We start from the raw sequence: 17,051 nt of genomic DNA on the forward strand, positions 1-17,051 counted from the left end.
ATCTGGAAGTTTTTCATTATAATCTGAAAGTGTTGAATTTAAAGCACTGAGGAACAGACACAATGGGCACTGGAGGGAATGTAGCCACCGACCACATAGAGCTCAATGGATATTGAGCACAGTCTTTCCTCAAGGTGCTGCATAAATCTGGCAAAGATTAAGTTGGTTCTGTCAATTCAGTGAACAAGTGAGTTACTGAGCCCACAGAGAAGGGAAGTACATTTACTAGGGAAGAAAGATCTAAGACACAGGTTGAATAGTTCTGAAAAAGGAGTACTCAAGAGCCTAAGGAGAGGATTTTGGTTTTAACCACTGTTTGACCACTTTTGGCCTTACAATTTCAGGAATATGTTTTTAATGAATTCATGTAAAACTGAAAAAGAAATAGAAACAAACAGCTGCTTTCAAGTCCTTTGCACTTTGGTATTTAATCACAAAAAAAATTAATGCAGAAGAAAAAATATACAAAGCACAACTTCTCTATGAATATAGTACAAAGATTTTTAGGTTCTAATGTGGTCCCTGATCTCAGGAAAAATGAATATGCTAAATAATCTGTACCAAAAACTTTCATGCAAAGGAGTTGGCCACTGTTAATTTTTCAGACAAATGCTGCTAAGCTCCACCTTGTAACAGACCATTAACTAAAAAATATATATTATGTTAGAAAATGCAAAGAGTTTTACAACTCTATCAGTATAGCTCTTTCTCTGCAATAATTTATATTTCATATTACCTAGAGGGTTTTCTTAAAAGGCATAGTCTTCAAAATAAAAAATAAACAAGCATGACCATTACACTAATAAAATAAAACTAACCCTGTCCAGGTATCCTCCAGGAACCAATTTTGATATTCCCTCCTTTATTTAGACGATTAAGCCATTAAACTAATGATGAAATGTTATAACATAAAGTCATAAGAACCTGAGGTGTGCGCATCTGAGAAACATAATAAATACAGCTACTACTGTTGGATGAACCTTTTGATGACAGTAGACGATAGAGCAGTGACTCAGTGAGAAGTGATTGCACAGTGGCTGTTCTGCTCACCTGGATTTTTAGGGACATGTTTCCTGTCTTGCCACAGCCTTCCTGTATGTCCCCTGCCCTGGTTCAGCTTCATTCAGCTATTTTAACTGATCAAATCATTGGGATACCTGGAAAATAAGGCACCAGTTTTTAATCAGTCTTAGTACTTGTGAAACTGAGTCAGCAGAGCTTTGAGATGACTCTGCTACATTTTTCTCTTCAAAAAACCCAAGAACTCAGCACTATCTTTGTAAACACCAGAGAGAGTTTGTCATAAACCAGAGACAAGAACAGTGAACTTTTTCTAATGAAGGAAAACTCAGAAAAAATAAACAGAGAAAAGGAAATGAAAAACTGGGCAAAATTCTCTCCCTGCCTCCTGTGTCCTGACAAGGTGGGTCCATTCCCTCAGGCTTGCTCTCAGACCAGCAGCTCAGTGACTTTCTAAAATTCTGACAAGTTGCACACAGTCCCCTGGCTCCCTCTGAAGCACTGGGTTTTCGGGGCCAGAGTCCTGCCTACTCCCTGTCCTCAGCAGCATCTTGGCCTCAGCCTTCACTGCAGGATCCCTTTTCCCCTAACTCATCTTCTGTGATCATGCTGAGACACTCCTGAGGAGGGAGTAATCTCCCCTGACTCCAGAGGGCTGATGCAGAGGAGAGCACTCAGGAGGAGTTTAATGTCTACAGGAGCCTTGTGGGCTGTGCACACACACTGGCTTACACACCATAAACTACACATAAAAAGAAGTATAATATAATACAGTATCTCTAGGCTATTATTTCATAAATTACAGTCTTTAAGAGATTCCATTTCAGTTTTCCAAGCCTGCAGGAAAGCAGCTTTCCTCAATGGACCTGCTGGAAATCCTGCCTTGACCTGGATCCCAAGGGAGGATGGCGGGCGACCTTGGAGGAGTCTGGACTCCCCTCACTGCTTTCATCAGTACAGAACAAAACTAGTTAGGAGAGCAAATCCCCACATTGTCTTCACACACTACTGCCACACAAAATAGGACTATTTACACCTATAAAGCACTTCACTTGAAAAATTCAATATAATAGTTGAGATCATTGGTGAAAGAGCTTGGTATCATTTGCCAAATTTAATGACTGTAAATTATAGCACAAATTTTAAATTATTTATCCAGTGCTAGAAATAGATTAGTGACAGAAAAACAGTGGCAACCATTGCTCTTTCCACCTATTTCTGATCTCCCAGCAGCAACCAGCAGTCCCCCCTGGGTAAGCACTGGCAGCCTTGGATGTCAGCCACCAACGATGGCAGCACCAATGGGAAATGGTTAACAAAAGTTTGATATTTCATTTTGGGGGGCAGGAAAATTAAATCTGCAGTTTGTGACTCTTAGGAAATTAAGTCTCTATTAGGAAAGGGTTAAATACAGATTATGTAAATAGGGATATTGTTATTTCTCCCATATGTAGCACTGCGGAGTGAAGACTGCTTTCTCTCCCTCCCTATTTTTATTTTTTTTTTTAGTTTTTCTTTTCCACAAATTGAGAGATTAACCTGGTCTCAATTGAAATGGCAGCCCATATCATACCTTCCCTTGATCTCACAGCATGGCTAATAACAGCTGGGGCCTACCAAGCAGGCTTCTTTATTTTTCCTTTATTGTTCCAGGCCACACAACCGTGAACCTTCAGCATGTTATGTACTTAAGCATGGTCAGGTTGATGTCATTATTTTCTTATTGTTGTGGAGCTCCCTGGGTGTTTGCCCATATTCATAGAGAGGGGCTTGTGTGCTCTTTGTAGGTTAACCTTTTAAAAAGGAGATGCTCGACCACTTGCAAATGTAGCCCAGGGCTGTGACATTGCACTGGCCGATTCGTACGCTTCAAAACACATATTAGCACCGCTTGTGCTATTTCATCTTTCTTTTTAATTTTAGCCCAGTCTTGTTAGATAAATCTTATCTGCGCAACAAGTAAATGCTTGATAGAGCACATTTTTAAAGCCTTTAGAAGAAGGAGGAGGAGAAAAAAAGTGTGGTTTGTCTGGGTCACTGTGTGCTTTGTCTAAGTATAGGCAGAACTATTTGCCAGTTTATCTGTCCGCTGTCCCTCCGTCTACCTCACCAGCCACCTCACAGCAAACAAGCCACGAGCATTAGTGCTGAATTGTGAGAGCTACAGGGAAAAGTGCTTCTCTGCATGAACCCCAGCCACAGTCAGCTTTTACAATCCTATAAAAATTGGTCTACTTGCTATCAGTTCAGCCTGGGAAGCAAGCACTGGCTCTCGACTGCCTCCAGCTTTGATGTAAGCACCCCACAATATTTTTGTTTAAACTACAGTGGGGAGAAGACACCTATAAAAATATTAATTAGCTCCAGCTGACACCAGATGCAGTTAACATACTGTGAGCCAGCTCTGAAATAGTAGAGTTTTTATTAGGTAAGCTAATGTTTATTGCAATCATTAAAGTCTGAGTCATAGAAGGCTGAGCATAAGAAAGATGTTTCAGGTATTATTCCTTCCACGTATCAAACGTGAGTTTGTTAAATCCTGCTTCCAGGGTTAATTATTTTGGAAGTCATATTGCAAATACAAGCTTCCAAAGAATTTGGCAAGGTTTTTCATGCACTCAGTGGGCCGAAATGGAAATATGTGAAGAGGCAAATCTCCACTGGTTTCAATGAATTTTTGGCCTTGTAACTTTTAAATGAAGCAGATACAAACAGCAGAGGAGATTACAGGCTTAATGTCTGAATTACTTCAGTAGCACCAATTATGATAATAATAGACCTGACACCAATGTATCCTTTGCTACAGTTTCCTTTGTAGGCTGATCCTTGGATTTTTCAGAGTAGGAGGTCAGGAAGGTGAGCAGTACAGCTGGGTAGGAAGCAGCCTTATGTGTCTGGGTCACCGTCAGTGCCCCAAAGGTGTGTCTTAAGCTACTGGTGTAATGGGAAGCTCAAGGCTGCCCTTGCTCAAGTGTATGAGGATTATGTTTATGGTCACCACCACTCTGGATACACAACTTGCCCCTTCTGTAAAACCTGTGCCATGTAGGCAGGAGATGAAACAAAATGATACTGAGATCTTTACAGGATGGAGATGAACCAAACTGGGTTTCACACACTTAATGACACCTTTGGAACCTCCTTATGTCTTTACCGGGTGCAACCAGGATGGTCCCTCAAACGCTTCTTTCAATTACTGCAGAAAAGACAGCCAATAAATAGACTTCATTTCTCCTAATTTTGGGGTCTTATTTATATCAGCCAGCTCAGAATGCATGAGCTGTATCCTGTATGTCTAAGCATAGGGATAGGTGGTCTGAATCCTTTGCACATGACCACACAGCGTGCTTCTTGCATGGATCATGGCTGTGTTGCTTTACTCTTCAGACTTGAGTTTCTTGAGCCATTCCATTCCCTCTCTTATGTCTATAAGGAAAGAATCGAATATGAGCCACTCCTTTCATGTATACAAACTTCCCTGGACAATCTGGCTTGCTCCAGAGTGAAGCTAGGACAGCCAACATTAAAAAGTTGGAATGACCAGGGAGTTTGAGCCTGATGGCAGTCTCAAGTCCCAGGGAAGACTGAAACAGCACTGAACCGGCACTGTGGTTCCCCCTTTTTATTTTCAGCTTTATTTTTATTATCAAAACCCCTTGCCTGTCTACAAGGCAATGCTCAGTAATACACTGAATTCATTTTTCTCTGACATTTTGCACCTTAGTAATTTCTCCTTTGCAGTGCAAGTAAATTTAAAGTTAAGGTAAAATGGTTATTTTTTTTGAAACTAAAGCTGAATATTTCCTTCTGTAACAAGACATTCCAACTGTTTCAATTCCCAAAACTGTGTGGCAACTTGTGTGTGTAAGTACAAATTTATAGATATATGCCCACATATATATATATATGAGATATATATATATAGATATATATATACTTCATGGAAATGTGAATGTGTAAGGCATATCCTTACTTCAGTTTTGTTTAAGCAAATTTATAATCAGAATCACAAATGAATAAAATTAAAATAAAACTAACATCTCCTCCATATGTATTTTAGTGGTGAGAATGACACACTGGTTTTGGCATACACCAGTGTACTGTGAATTCATTAAAACCTCAACAGTCTGATCTTTCATTATCTTAAGCAAGATGGTATCCCCTGAATTGTTCTTTATACACTTAAAATATCCCATTTACCTGAAGCTCAGTTTTTAAAACTACTTGAAGCACAGTTCAGCTATGTTAGTGTAATAGCAAGTTACACTAACATTTTTATTTTGACTGAAGGACTTCAGTATGATTTTATGACAAAATCTAGAATCATATTGCCTGCTGTAGGAAACCCATAAAAATTAAATAAACCTGTAGAAAAAAACCAAGGGTTTAGTCCAAAAGCTTTTCTCCTTATAAATAGTTATTTTTTTGTAATTTTTGTGGACCAAAAAAGATTTCAAATTTTACTGACCAATTTCCAATATCTCTTTTCAAACCTTTTGGCACCATCGAAACACTACAATATTGCCAGAAGATATTATTTACGATGAAGCATGGGTTACCATTTGGAAAATATGACTTGAGCAGGATGTCCTTTCAGAGAGCACTGTGCTCTGCCTATCATTCTATAAGATCTTTATATATTTTAAATGATATTCAGAAATATGCTTACGCCTTTTATTATTTTTTTTTTAAGATCTGATTTTCTTATCTGAACTCTTTTAACAAAGGTATTATGCTAAGTATAAAAGCCGTCCAATTTTTTCCAACCTTTTGCTTCTCTCTAAACCACAGTCATTTTGTTAGACATTGAAAATGTCTTGATTTAGTTGTCTTGCTATTTTGGGCCTGTCCTGCCCCCTGCAGTGGTAATAAGGATGGGGCTTCCTGCTGGGTCCTGAAGAATACCATTTCACGGCCGCCACATAGCTGGCGGCTTTTATTTATGGAGCCAAGAAAATGAATGGGTATTAGTGTCCAAACATTTCAACATGCTCCTGTGGCCATGCACAAAAGGGACTGATTTGCAGCAAATTTCCACTTATTTTCCAAAAGTATTTACCTTGCAGAAGCTTGGCTGATCGCTATAATGGCATAGCAGAGGGGAAAAATGACCATTTCAGAACCCAATTTTTATATACGTTTCTGAACCTTAAAAGTGCTATACTTCTTGTGAATAAAGATAATACTCTTGGTTGCTAGGCTTTTATGGCTATGTGGCTAATGCCAGCCCTTTTTTCATGTGTGTCTTTACAACAGATGAAATGGGCATTACCTAAAAGCAAGAAGCTTCCTCTGCAATGGGCACTGCATGGGTGAAAGCTCTTGTGAAAGACCAAACTTCTCTTAAGCACTGGAAATGGCACTCAACATGCACATCCAAGAGGGGTTCCCAACACCTGTACTTGTCCCTGCCTGCTGGGGGCAGCAGAGGGTGTATTTTACACCTTTCCTAAGCCACCCCAGGAAATTTCGGGAGGACTTTCAACCAGTGCTCCACTGGGCAACTGCACCAAACCTGCATCATGATGTTATACCAACAAAACCTGGTGATATCTTGTCCAGAATACAATGCCAATAGAAATTGGTAGGGGCTGTACCACAATTCTATACCAACAAACAAACTATACCATAATAACATAGTGACAGAAATTGGTGAGGTCCACACCACGATACTCCACCAACAAAAACCAGCAAGATCGTGCTATGATACTACACCGACAAAAACTGGTGAGAGTCACTCATGCCCTTTAAATCACTGAAATGCATTAACCATACGAGGTTATTAAGATACAGTCGCTGAAAGTTCTGTCTGGACTCTGCAAAGTTCAGGGATGCAAATCAAATTCTTGTGCTCGTGTGTTCTTAAATAGTTCCAGATGAGCTTTGTGGCAGCAAACTTTTAGGGCAGTCAGCATGTGGGTGTTAGATGATATAAAGGCTTAGTTAGATAAAATGAAGACTATTCTTAGTTCTGCAGGTGTTTGCAGGTACCCAATTTCAGGTGCAATTCCATGTATACACACGCACAGGTGGAGATTGTGCACTTGAAGATCTCCACAATCACATTTATAGGAAAGCCACAACAAAAAGAAAAACTGGATTACTTGTACTATAACATCATTTCTTGGAAGTTCCCAGCAGGTAAGATGTGAAGTCTAGATAATAGAATCACACCACTACAGTAGCTGCTATACAAGTTTATGCAGGTCACCAGATATTACAGTCTGCAACCCCTGAATGTAAGTTTCAAAAGAAACAATACAAGAAAGAAAAACTTGTCAATGACAATATCCTTGCAATATTTTTTCCATTTTATATTTTTTTTATTAAGATATTGTTCTACATATAAACCACATCACTACTGTGTATGGTTGCCTCACCTGCATTGAAATGCAAAACTATCACAAATTATTTTCTAGTTGATTACTTTCATGTTATTATCCATTTTTTTTGCCTTTTATCCTGGAAAGTCATCTGGCAATTACAGCTCCTGGTCTGCAGTGTCCCTCTTTTTCTCCTAAACTCAGTTTACATAAATGACAAAACCAAAATAAGAGTTCTATTTTACCATAGTGTCTGAATACCTTACAGAGTAAACAGACTCATAAGGGAAAAAAATCTGAAATCCTCAATGTGCAGCAATACATCTGGAGCTGCTTTGCAGTTACAGCACTTGCTCCTTATTCCTTTGCTTCCTATTCAGATTCATTCCAGTCAGAGACTCCCATCTCCTAAATCTATTCTCATTCAGGCAATCCCAAAGAAACAGTAACACAACATGGGTAAATCCTTTGCAACAAACAACTCTACCTCCTCCTGTTATCTCACCTTCAACTGCTGTATTGGTTTTGCTGTATCTATGAAAAAGAGATGGAGGGATGAAGTGGTGGAATAGAGAGCAGGTAAATAATCTCATCTGTTTCAACATCTTTCAAACTATTCATGAAGCAGACCAAGAGAGAGAGCAACGGATAGGTGAGAGATGCTCTTTCCTTTCTCGCTCCCTAGAGTTTTACAAGATTTTGCTCCTCTTCACATTGCATGGCAGAACACACCGAGCACCAGAACAGCATGTTGGAAGGAATAAATTAAAGGTGCAGCTGGAAGAATATCTACGAGTCTCTAGGAAAGGAAAGACCCTTTCTGTGCAGCTCAGATTCTCCCACTGAGAAATGGGTATAATAAGGTTCACAAAAGAGCGTTGTGAAGGTCTGCTATGAATTCTGGACACGCTGAGTCATTTTCAAATTTCCACTCAGTTTCTGGTCCCTTCTGTATGTCTGTATGATACTTAATGAAAACCTTAGAACACCTTTAGAAACTACAAATTACTTCACAGCTAATGTAACAATTTAATTTTCTGAAGCAATCAAGGCCAATCAAATACCAGACATAAATGACCTGTTTTATAACAAACTATAATTTTAAACATTTTAAAAATAAGAATATGCCATTAGTCTCCCTACCTCATAACAGTGCAATTAAGACTTTGAATTGGTGAATTATTGTATTTTAGTCTAGTTAAGAATAAGCTGTCCTGAAAACTCTAATAGAAAGTAACATATATCAAAACTTATTCTTCCCACTAAGACTTGATTTCATTGTTGTAATGAAGCAGGTAAACTTTAACAAAAATTAATACCTTGTGATTTTTTGTCCCCTTTTTTAGTGTAACTTGGCTTAGTCAGTGATTTAGAAAGTCAATCAAACCCTGCTCAAGGTCCTTTTTTCAACTATTAGAATTGAACCATCATGAAATCCCCACTTAGTATAATGGTTTCATCTTGTCAGGATAGGAAAAAAAAAAAAAGAGAGAGAGAGAAAGAAAGAAACAAATTTTGCTTTTTTTTCTGAGGTTACGAATTACCTTTATCAAACAATGGCTTAGCATGTTATGGCATTAATTTTGCAATAAATTATAGTGCAGGTAGGTGGAATTACTCACATTGCTTGACCAAAGTGCCTGACCCAGACAGGCTTCTGATTGATGAACAGTTTTTCATTTTGTTCTACTAGTTCTATCAGACAGAATCAAAAAGCTGGATGAAAAAGATCCTATTTCATGTAATAGTATTTTGTTATATATCATTAGCACTTAATTCTGTCACCAGTGCCATGTCTGTGTTAACTGGGCCTTTCAACTTAATCCGTTCACACCTTGATGTGACATTCAAGGATGTCGTGAGGTTATACAGGGGGAAAATTAGAAGGACCAAAGACCAGTGAGAACTTAGTCTCACTGTTGCTGTAAAAGAATTAAAAAATGCTTCTATAAATACACTGGTAACAATAAGAGGGCTAAAGAGAATCTTCATCCTTTAGCAGATGCAGGAGAAAAACGTAGCAACAAAGGATTAGGAGAAGACTGATGTACGTAATGACTTCTTTACCAGAATGTTCTCTGTGTACCCAGTACCTTGAGCTGGATGACTGCGACAGGGAGCAAAATGAGCCCCCCATAATCCAAGCAGAAATGATCAGTCACCTGCTACACCACTGGGACACACACAGGTCTGTGAGTCTGGATGGGATCCACCCAAGGGTTCCAGGAAGCTGGTGGAAGTGCTCACCGAGCCACTTTCCATCATTTACCAGCAGTCCTGGCTAACTGAGGAGGTCCCAGTTGACATGTAGATGTGTTTGAAGTGTTGGGTCAACAGCTGGACTTGGTTATCTTGAAGGTCGTTTCCAATCTAAATAGTTCTGTGACTGTTCTTGGACAATTAATGCACTAAACTCTGGTGCCAATGAGTGAAATAGTTCAGATAACACCACTACACAGTGACTCGGTCCAGGCCCTCCAAGGGGAGATCTCTCACAAAATTAGAAATATGATTAGAGCATGATTAGAGCTACCTTTGATCTAATTTCCTGAAGTATCAACACCAGTGTACTCTCAATGGATACTTTAGGAAAGACTGAGTACAAGCCCATGAAACCTTGCCTGTTCACCTGAGTAGCTACTGCATACTGAAGTTCATGTGGCTGATACTTCACTGCTATTGTTATCCAAGTTACTCAGTTTAGTTCAAACACATTCTACCTGTAGTATTACACCTCTTTATGGCTGTAGAGAATTTAAGCTTGCTCAGGACCACTTTTCAGCATAGCTACTTGGTCTTGGTGAACTTTACATCTATACATTGATTGTTTCTTCTGTTTAGGTCAAAACTCATGCTTAAGTCCAAGTTTGCCTTAGAAGTACAACTATTAAAGAAAAATCTGAAATAAGGTGTAGGCCTGGAGGGAGGTCTAGAGTACTATGGGTAAGTTCAAACTCACCCTGTTTCCCAACACGTCCTGGCTCCTGTCACACTGCTCCAACCAGCATTGTAGATAACACAATCATACACATGGCTGTGGATGGTTGGCTTGAAATTTTCAACTTCCACCCCATAAAGCTTTCTGGCAACACCACAGGCTGTTTTAAAAACTGGGCAATCATGAGAATGAACCTCACTCTAATTCAAGCAGGTCCCATGTTAAGAGCCAGTGACTTACATGAAACCTTGCTCCTCCTGCAGATGTTTATAACTGAGTTGAATTTCAGTCAAGATAGATGAAGGGTAAAATTCAACAAGTTGGCTTTGCTTTGCAGCTGCAGTTTTGTTATTGCAAATCTTACTGCTTGAAAGGGGAGACTGAAGCAGCAACTAATAAACTAAAAAGAGCACGCAGTTCTGGTAGCAGGAATTTCAGTGGGTGGCAAAGCTGATCAAAGGATAGTGAATAGATTTGTGAAACTTTAAATGTTCTATGTCAGAGGGCTCAAAACTTAGCAATTTTTCATCTCTGTGAACATTTCCATGACTATAAATCAGAATCACAAAGTACATGTAAGAAACACGTATATTTTCTGCAGAAAACTGTATTTCTTGTATTGTAGTTTTATACATGCCTAGCGCATAACAATTTCTTATAAACTACAAGATCATGGTTGCATGGTGGTAACACTTGTTCAGATTTTCCTTGGTGCATGGCATATCCTCTCACATTAATTTGTCAAGTCATCCCAGAGACATGTCTCATTGTAATTTCCCTTCCAAACTTTTTCCCTCAAGAAGCGAACTAACAACGTTTTCTTCTTTGGGAGAAGTTTGGTTCTTCTTGAAACCAGTCATCATTCCTGGAAGAGGCAAGGATCAATTCAAAAGACCTAATGACTAGGATTAGGGCCCTAATTTATGAGTTTTCATTTTATATTTCATGCTATAAAAGCATTTAACCACATTTTGCACATGCTTTTGCCTTCCAACCAAGAATTATTGTTATGGTGTCTCTGTCACCTTCCTCACCGTTCTGATGCCAACACTGTGTTATTTGGACTGCAAGTGCTTTGAAACATAAGCTGGATACTCCTTAACTAAGCAATGATGTATTTAGTGAAAATACGAGGTAGGTAGCAGGCAAAATCTGTTGTCAACGAGACATATTTTTTCATCTTTCTCTCTACATAAGTATCTACTTAATTTTGGAGATTGTCCTTCTGACTTTTATCCTAAGTGTAACTTCTTATTTGGTTGGGTTTTCCTTTCTTCTTGGGTTGGTTTTGTTGTTGCTGGGTTTTTTAACACCTGGCATCTGCCATAAATCTTTAGTCTGAATTAAAGATACATTGCAAGTGCCTTACCTCAGTCACAGTGAATGTATATCCAGAGACATTCCATTGGTTCCACTGGCATCAGTCCATATGTGCACAACTGTAAATGACATGAAAAAAATCTGGCCTCAGATATGAAAAAGGCTATTTATGCACTTTGACAAAGGACAAAAGTCTTATAACTTTCGGTCTACACAGAAATGAGACACAAATATGTTAGTGAAAAGCCCCAAGTTTTCTAAATGTAGATGAGCACAGATTAAGAAAGCAGTAATTAATTTCCTTTGACCTCAAGCTGAAATTCCTTTCTAAAGCTGTCATAAAGAGAAAGAGGCCAGAGAGAAGAAGTGAAACTGTGTAACAATGCAATTAAACCCTTGTAATGAGGTCAGCCATTGGACTTGTTGCAACTGATATCATTATAGCAATGAGGAGGCATTATACGATGGCCTGATTTTTTACAGGATTCATTTTTTCTTTAACTCTTTAACAGTCAGATATGTATTCTATAGCATTATAAAATAATTGTTGTTAATGACCAGAAGAACAGGTACAAGCTCTATTATCTTACTAGCACTGTTTCATAAGTTCTGGTTATGGATGCACCAAAAAACTCCATGGCGGTGGAACACAGGACAACTTTGAGAGACACAGCCTTCCACTCAGACTCTGTGTCATATTTGCTGTTGGAGCTTCTTCCCAGAAAGTAACTCAACTCCCTTCAACAATGGGAGAGAGTAACTTTTGGCAATCTGCTGACAATTGGTGGCAGGTAATACTTGACTCACATGGGAGCTCAAGGAAAACATGAGCAGACCTGTAGGACTAACCTGAATCAGAAAGAATCCCAAGTAGTCTCGATGTCACTTGAAACTTGTTTATTCATTGTGGCTGCTGGGAAAAGAATTTGCTCCACTGGAGGAGTATTCATTGGTTTCATGTGTTCTGCAAAGGTATGTTTTGATTGGTTAGGCATTAAAACTTAGGAAACTCAGATTTGGGCACAGATTTGAGATTTAGATAGGGCATACTTTACATAGAGCTTTCATTAAATAAATAATAATTTTTTCAAGTGGAAATCTAAGCTTAAGATATTTTCCCTTTTTGAAGGGAGTGTTCTCAGTATTGGGCATCCACATGACAACCACCTCATTATTACCTCTCTGACTCATCTGGATCCGCTACAACTGAACTCACAGTACCCATTTCCTGAGCAACTATTCACAGATCAGTAAATAAAAATAATATTAATAATAATATTAATAATAACAAATAAGAAGTTGTGGTTCTTCCTTCAGTCTGTTCATATGAGTGCATCCTTACTAGTGTTTGTAAGATAGGGCTTGGATATTTAGTTTTAAAAAGTGCTTCAGGATTATGAATCCAAAGTGGCCACAGGTATTTCCATCTTCTCAGAGGGAAATACCTGCAGGATAAGAAGAGAAAAAGTTAATGAAGAGAAATGATAGCTTATTGGGATCTTAAATATTCACACCCCATTTATTCCTTTAAAACAACCAGAGTAAACCTGAAAAGGAAGAAACTGCGGTGCTTATAATGCCACAGAAAGGAGATGATTGCTTGATGAAGAGTCAGTTCATTGACTTCAATAGGGCAAGGAGATTTTGGACTTAAGTTGCCCCTTTCTTGAGGCTTCAGATCCTCTGGTCATCTGTCAATACACATATGAAGGCATAACAAAGAAATTCAAATCAATACCAAGTATTTCTAACTCTTCCCCCTCCACACTCCTCAAATTGTGCAGCTTAAACCAGCTTGAAAAAAAAAAGTTTCAAGTACCTTTACCTTTTCTGAATAAGTTCACTATCCCCTGTGTGCATATTATACTTTTAAAAGAACTATTAGAAGATGGCTTACTAGTTGGAAATACAGAAAAGGCACCATTTTCTTGCACTCAGAGGACTGAGTCACCAGTTCAGATCCTTGTGCTTTTACTGGTGCACTGAGTCATCATGTGCCTCAGTTTCCCCTCACTGAGTATAATACTGACCTCTTCAAAGAGCTGTAAGCTTTCTGTGAACTTCTGTATTAAGTGTGAAGCCACAGCATTATTAAAGATATTTTATACAGAGGCAGCTGAGTGATGTCCTATAAATTGTCATTTCTCTCCAAATGGAGCACAATATAACATTTCCTCCAGAAATACATTTATTATTTAACACTTTTCCGTGAAAGGTTTCTTTTACATTGCAAATGCTCAGAGTTCTTTCATAGGTCTTCGACTATTGACCCTTTACCTTAAAACATGCTATTAATGCTTAACGCTGTTATTAGTATTCAGGGAAGTAATGACTGGTACTAAAATGGAAATGTGCAGTAAAAACACCTTCTATTTTGTAAAATAATTATGTAGCCTAATAATTATTTCATACGATTCTTTTTGATTGATAGGGAAAGGGCACCAAGAAGTTTGGAATCATGATTCTTTAAGGTCTACATTCAAATAGCAGCCACCAAAACCATTGTTTCCGACAGCTACATTTTCTAAGAATGGCAACAGGATGATCCCTGGTTCTGTTTGGATGAGGGTTACATCAGATAAGGGATACTTAATTAGCTTTTTTTTTTGTTTGAATGGCAAGGAATTATAATTCTATAAAGGGCAGCTCAGCGTTCTTGCAATTTCCAACTAAGTCACTGGTACCCTGGAGGTCAAATATAGTTCAAGTCTGCAGTGAAGTGAGACTACCTCCTTCCACTCTGCTGTCATCCCACCTGACCCTAACCTGGTAAAAGCATCCCTAGTGATGCCAAAGAGGCCTTTCCATTCTCTGTGTACCAGCTACACTGGTCTTTCACATTTAAGGCTGCCAGATAAATGTCAAATTGCAATGTTCTTGTGATGTTTAATGGGAAACAGGCTGAGAGTGCTTGAACTTGTTTCACTTTAGAGAAGTTTTTGTCACTTTGGCTTAGGTGGAAAAACAAGTTTTAGATCAATAATGTCTATAAATGAAGTGCTGGGCTTTCTTAGCTGGTTCGTTGCTTGATAAAAAAAAATGGAATACCAACTTAGCTGTACGTGTCTGTGTGTAGTACAGAAATATCTGCAAGATTGTTGTTCCATGTTTTACAAAGATGGCTAGTTCTAGCTCCATTCTTTTTTTGAGTGCATAATATTAGCAACTTCTATAGTTATTTTCCTCACAGATTTTCAGATTAAGACAGCTATAGCTGGGTGTCTGTTTGCATATATAACTACTTTAAACTATTTTTCTGGGCCTGTTTTGTTGCCAATTTTTCTTCAAACACTGCATTAAAATTGAAAATAATAAATTTAAGCCAGGTTTACTACTCATGATACCACAGCTATGGACTGGAAAAGAAAGGGAAATTACAGCTTTAAGTAGATAGTATACACGTACACAGACAAATTAATTGTTTGTAAATAATTTTAAACCAATGTTAACATGAATTTGGAAGTACTCAGAAGTCTTTCTCACAATAATGTTGCTGAAGATTATGGCTGCTGAGCTCTGTCTCTCTGCCTTTACCAGCACAGACTCCTAAGCAGAAGCCAACATCCAGCATCCATAAGATTCCTGCTTATCACTCAGTTAACCTGGGAGCTGTTCAGATATTAAAGTGATAACTGCCACAATAAAACTTCAAGGCCTATTTAAGAGTTGTGGAGAGGAAGAAAGGAAACATTCCTGCCAATTCCACCGCAGCTACTCAGCCATCAACGCTCTGGGGGGAGCACAACTACTCTCCTGGATCCCTGTTTCAGTTCCTACATGACTACCAAAAGACATCAGCAGTGCCAATAAAAGCAGTAAAATACCAGCAGGATCAGCAGTAGGAGCAACAGCTGGCCAGATACAAGAAAGGAAATAAAATGTACCATCTGAGGGTAATCAAGGGATTAGTTATGATTCATGAGTCACAACTCCTTTCTGGACAGGCTCCTGCTTTGATCTAGCTACATATGGCCCCTTGCTCTGGTGCTGTGCTCGAAACAGCAAAAAGAGAAACACAGGAAGTAAGTGGTAAATGGAAGCAGTAAGTGTGAGATATTCAGAGCTATTTATAAATTAACTACTTTGGGACAATTAGCTGGATTCAAAATTACATGTTTTACTACATAATTAAAATTCAGGTAACTATTTACTTTTGTAGAAGAGGTTATGAAATTAATAAAGAATGTCAGTCACCTACCTAAGACATTACCACCGACTAGTAAGAGAGAATGGAATCAGGGATAAAGGGAATTTCAAATGGTTCATGAATATTTTGTCACATTTCTCTTAATAGTGTTGCAGTAAGCAGTCAAAATTTGAAAGTATTGCCTTATTTCAAATTTGAACTTTTCTCTTTTAACTTCTAATAGCTCTAATCATCTTGGGATTTAAGCTACAGGAAAACCTTTCTGTCAGCTGTTAGAAATGTCTTGCAGACCAGGAGTGAACAAGCTTCTAGGCTTCCACAGGGCAGACTAAGTAAACTCTCCAAGTTTCCCAATAGGAAATGTATTTTCAATATCTCAAATAATTCCTGTGTCTCTCCTCAGAATTTTCTTAAATGCCTTTGTTGTGTTTTGGTTTTTAAGCGACTTAACTCTTTTTCAATGGTCCCTTTCTTGTACATCCAAGAACCTCCTGTACTAATTCTTCTGTTCAATTACAACTATCATGAGTATTAGTCTTTTCTCCCAGTTCTCCTTTCTCCAAGCTAATAAATATAATTTACATTCCTGTTCCTAGATGCATGAACCTGCATTTCCATTTAGCTGCAATAATACAATTCAATCTCTATAAAACTATATAACTAACCCATTTTCATTGTTATTTACAAATTAGCATCTGTAAATTCTATTTGGATGTTTATCTTTTCTCCAAAATATTAACTTTTGGCTACATGCTGATCTACGTCCAACCATATTAAAAATACCTTGATGAATAATGATTTCTCATTTAGAAGCAGATTTTTAGATCAACTAAAAAATTTTAAATCTGTTCAGTAGGGACTACATTGATTTTTGTATGACACTAATTTTTGTAAGGAAGCCATTCAACATCGAATCAGTCTCAGAAATTGTATTCTTTCAGAGCAATTACTCTTACCTGTTAGAGTTGCTATAAATTCTAAAATGCTTAATGACATCATAAGCCAGCCCTGATAGTGTCACAATTTCAGTTGGACCTGAAACCAGTTGACAAACATGTAGGAGTCTTTTTTCAGTTTTATTACACACATTACAACTCCTCCTCTGGATTATGCAATGATGCAAATGTACATTCCAATAATAACAGTACAGACATGGCTTCATATATTCCAAGTATATAGAGAGCCTATATATAGAGGGCTTATATTTAGCCTCTACTTCCATCACCCTGTGAATGTGATGCCAGAGGGAATAATTAAGGGGCAAGACTGGCTGACCTAGACATTGGTTGACCCGCCCGACAGG

The 17,051-nt window shown here is 38.2% G+C and overlaps 1 long non-coding RNA gene across 1 annotated transcript in view; it reads right to left on the reverse strand.

Moving 5' to 3' along the window:
- Positions 1-1,045: 1,045 nt before the first annotated feature.
- Positions 1,046-17,051, reverse strand: part of LOC113947778 — a 17,496-nt gene continuing 1,490 nt past the window's right edge. Inside the window, exons 2-4 of the long non-coding RNA XR_003527854.1 lie at positions 12,451-12,565; positions 11,651-11,720; positions 1,046-1,157 (exon numbers count right to left, since the gene is read on the reverse strand). This is a non-coding gene — a long non-coding RNA (uncharacterized LOC113947778). The remainder of the gene's footprint in view (positions 1,158-11,650; positions 11,721-12,450; positions 12,566-17,051) is intronic.

Source organism: Corapipo altera, unplaced genomic scaffold, assembly GCF_003945725.1.
Source record: "Corapipo altera isolate COAL_440 unplaced genomic scaffold, ASM394572v1 50, whole genome shotgun sequence".
In the NCBI taxonomy this organism is placed as follows: domain Eukaryota; kingdom Metazoa; phylum Chordata; class Aves; order Passeriformes; family Pipridae; genus Corapipo; species Corapipo altera.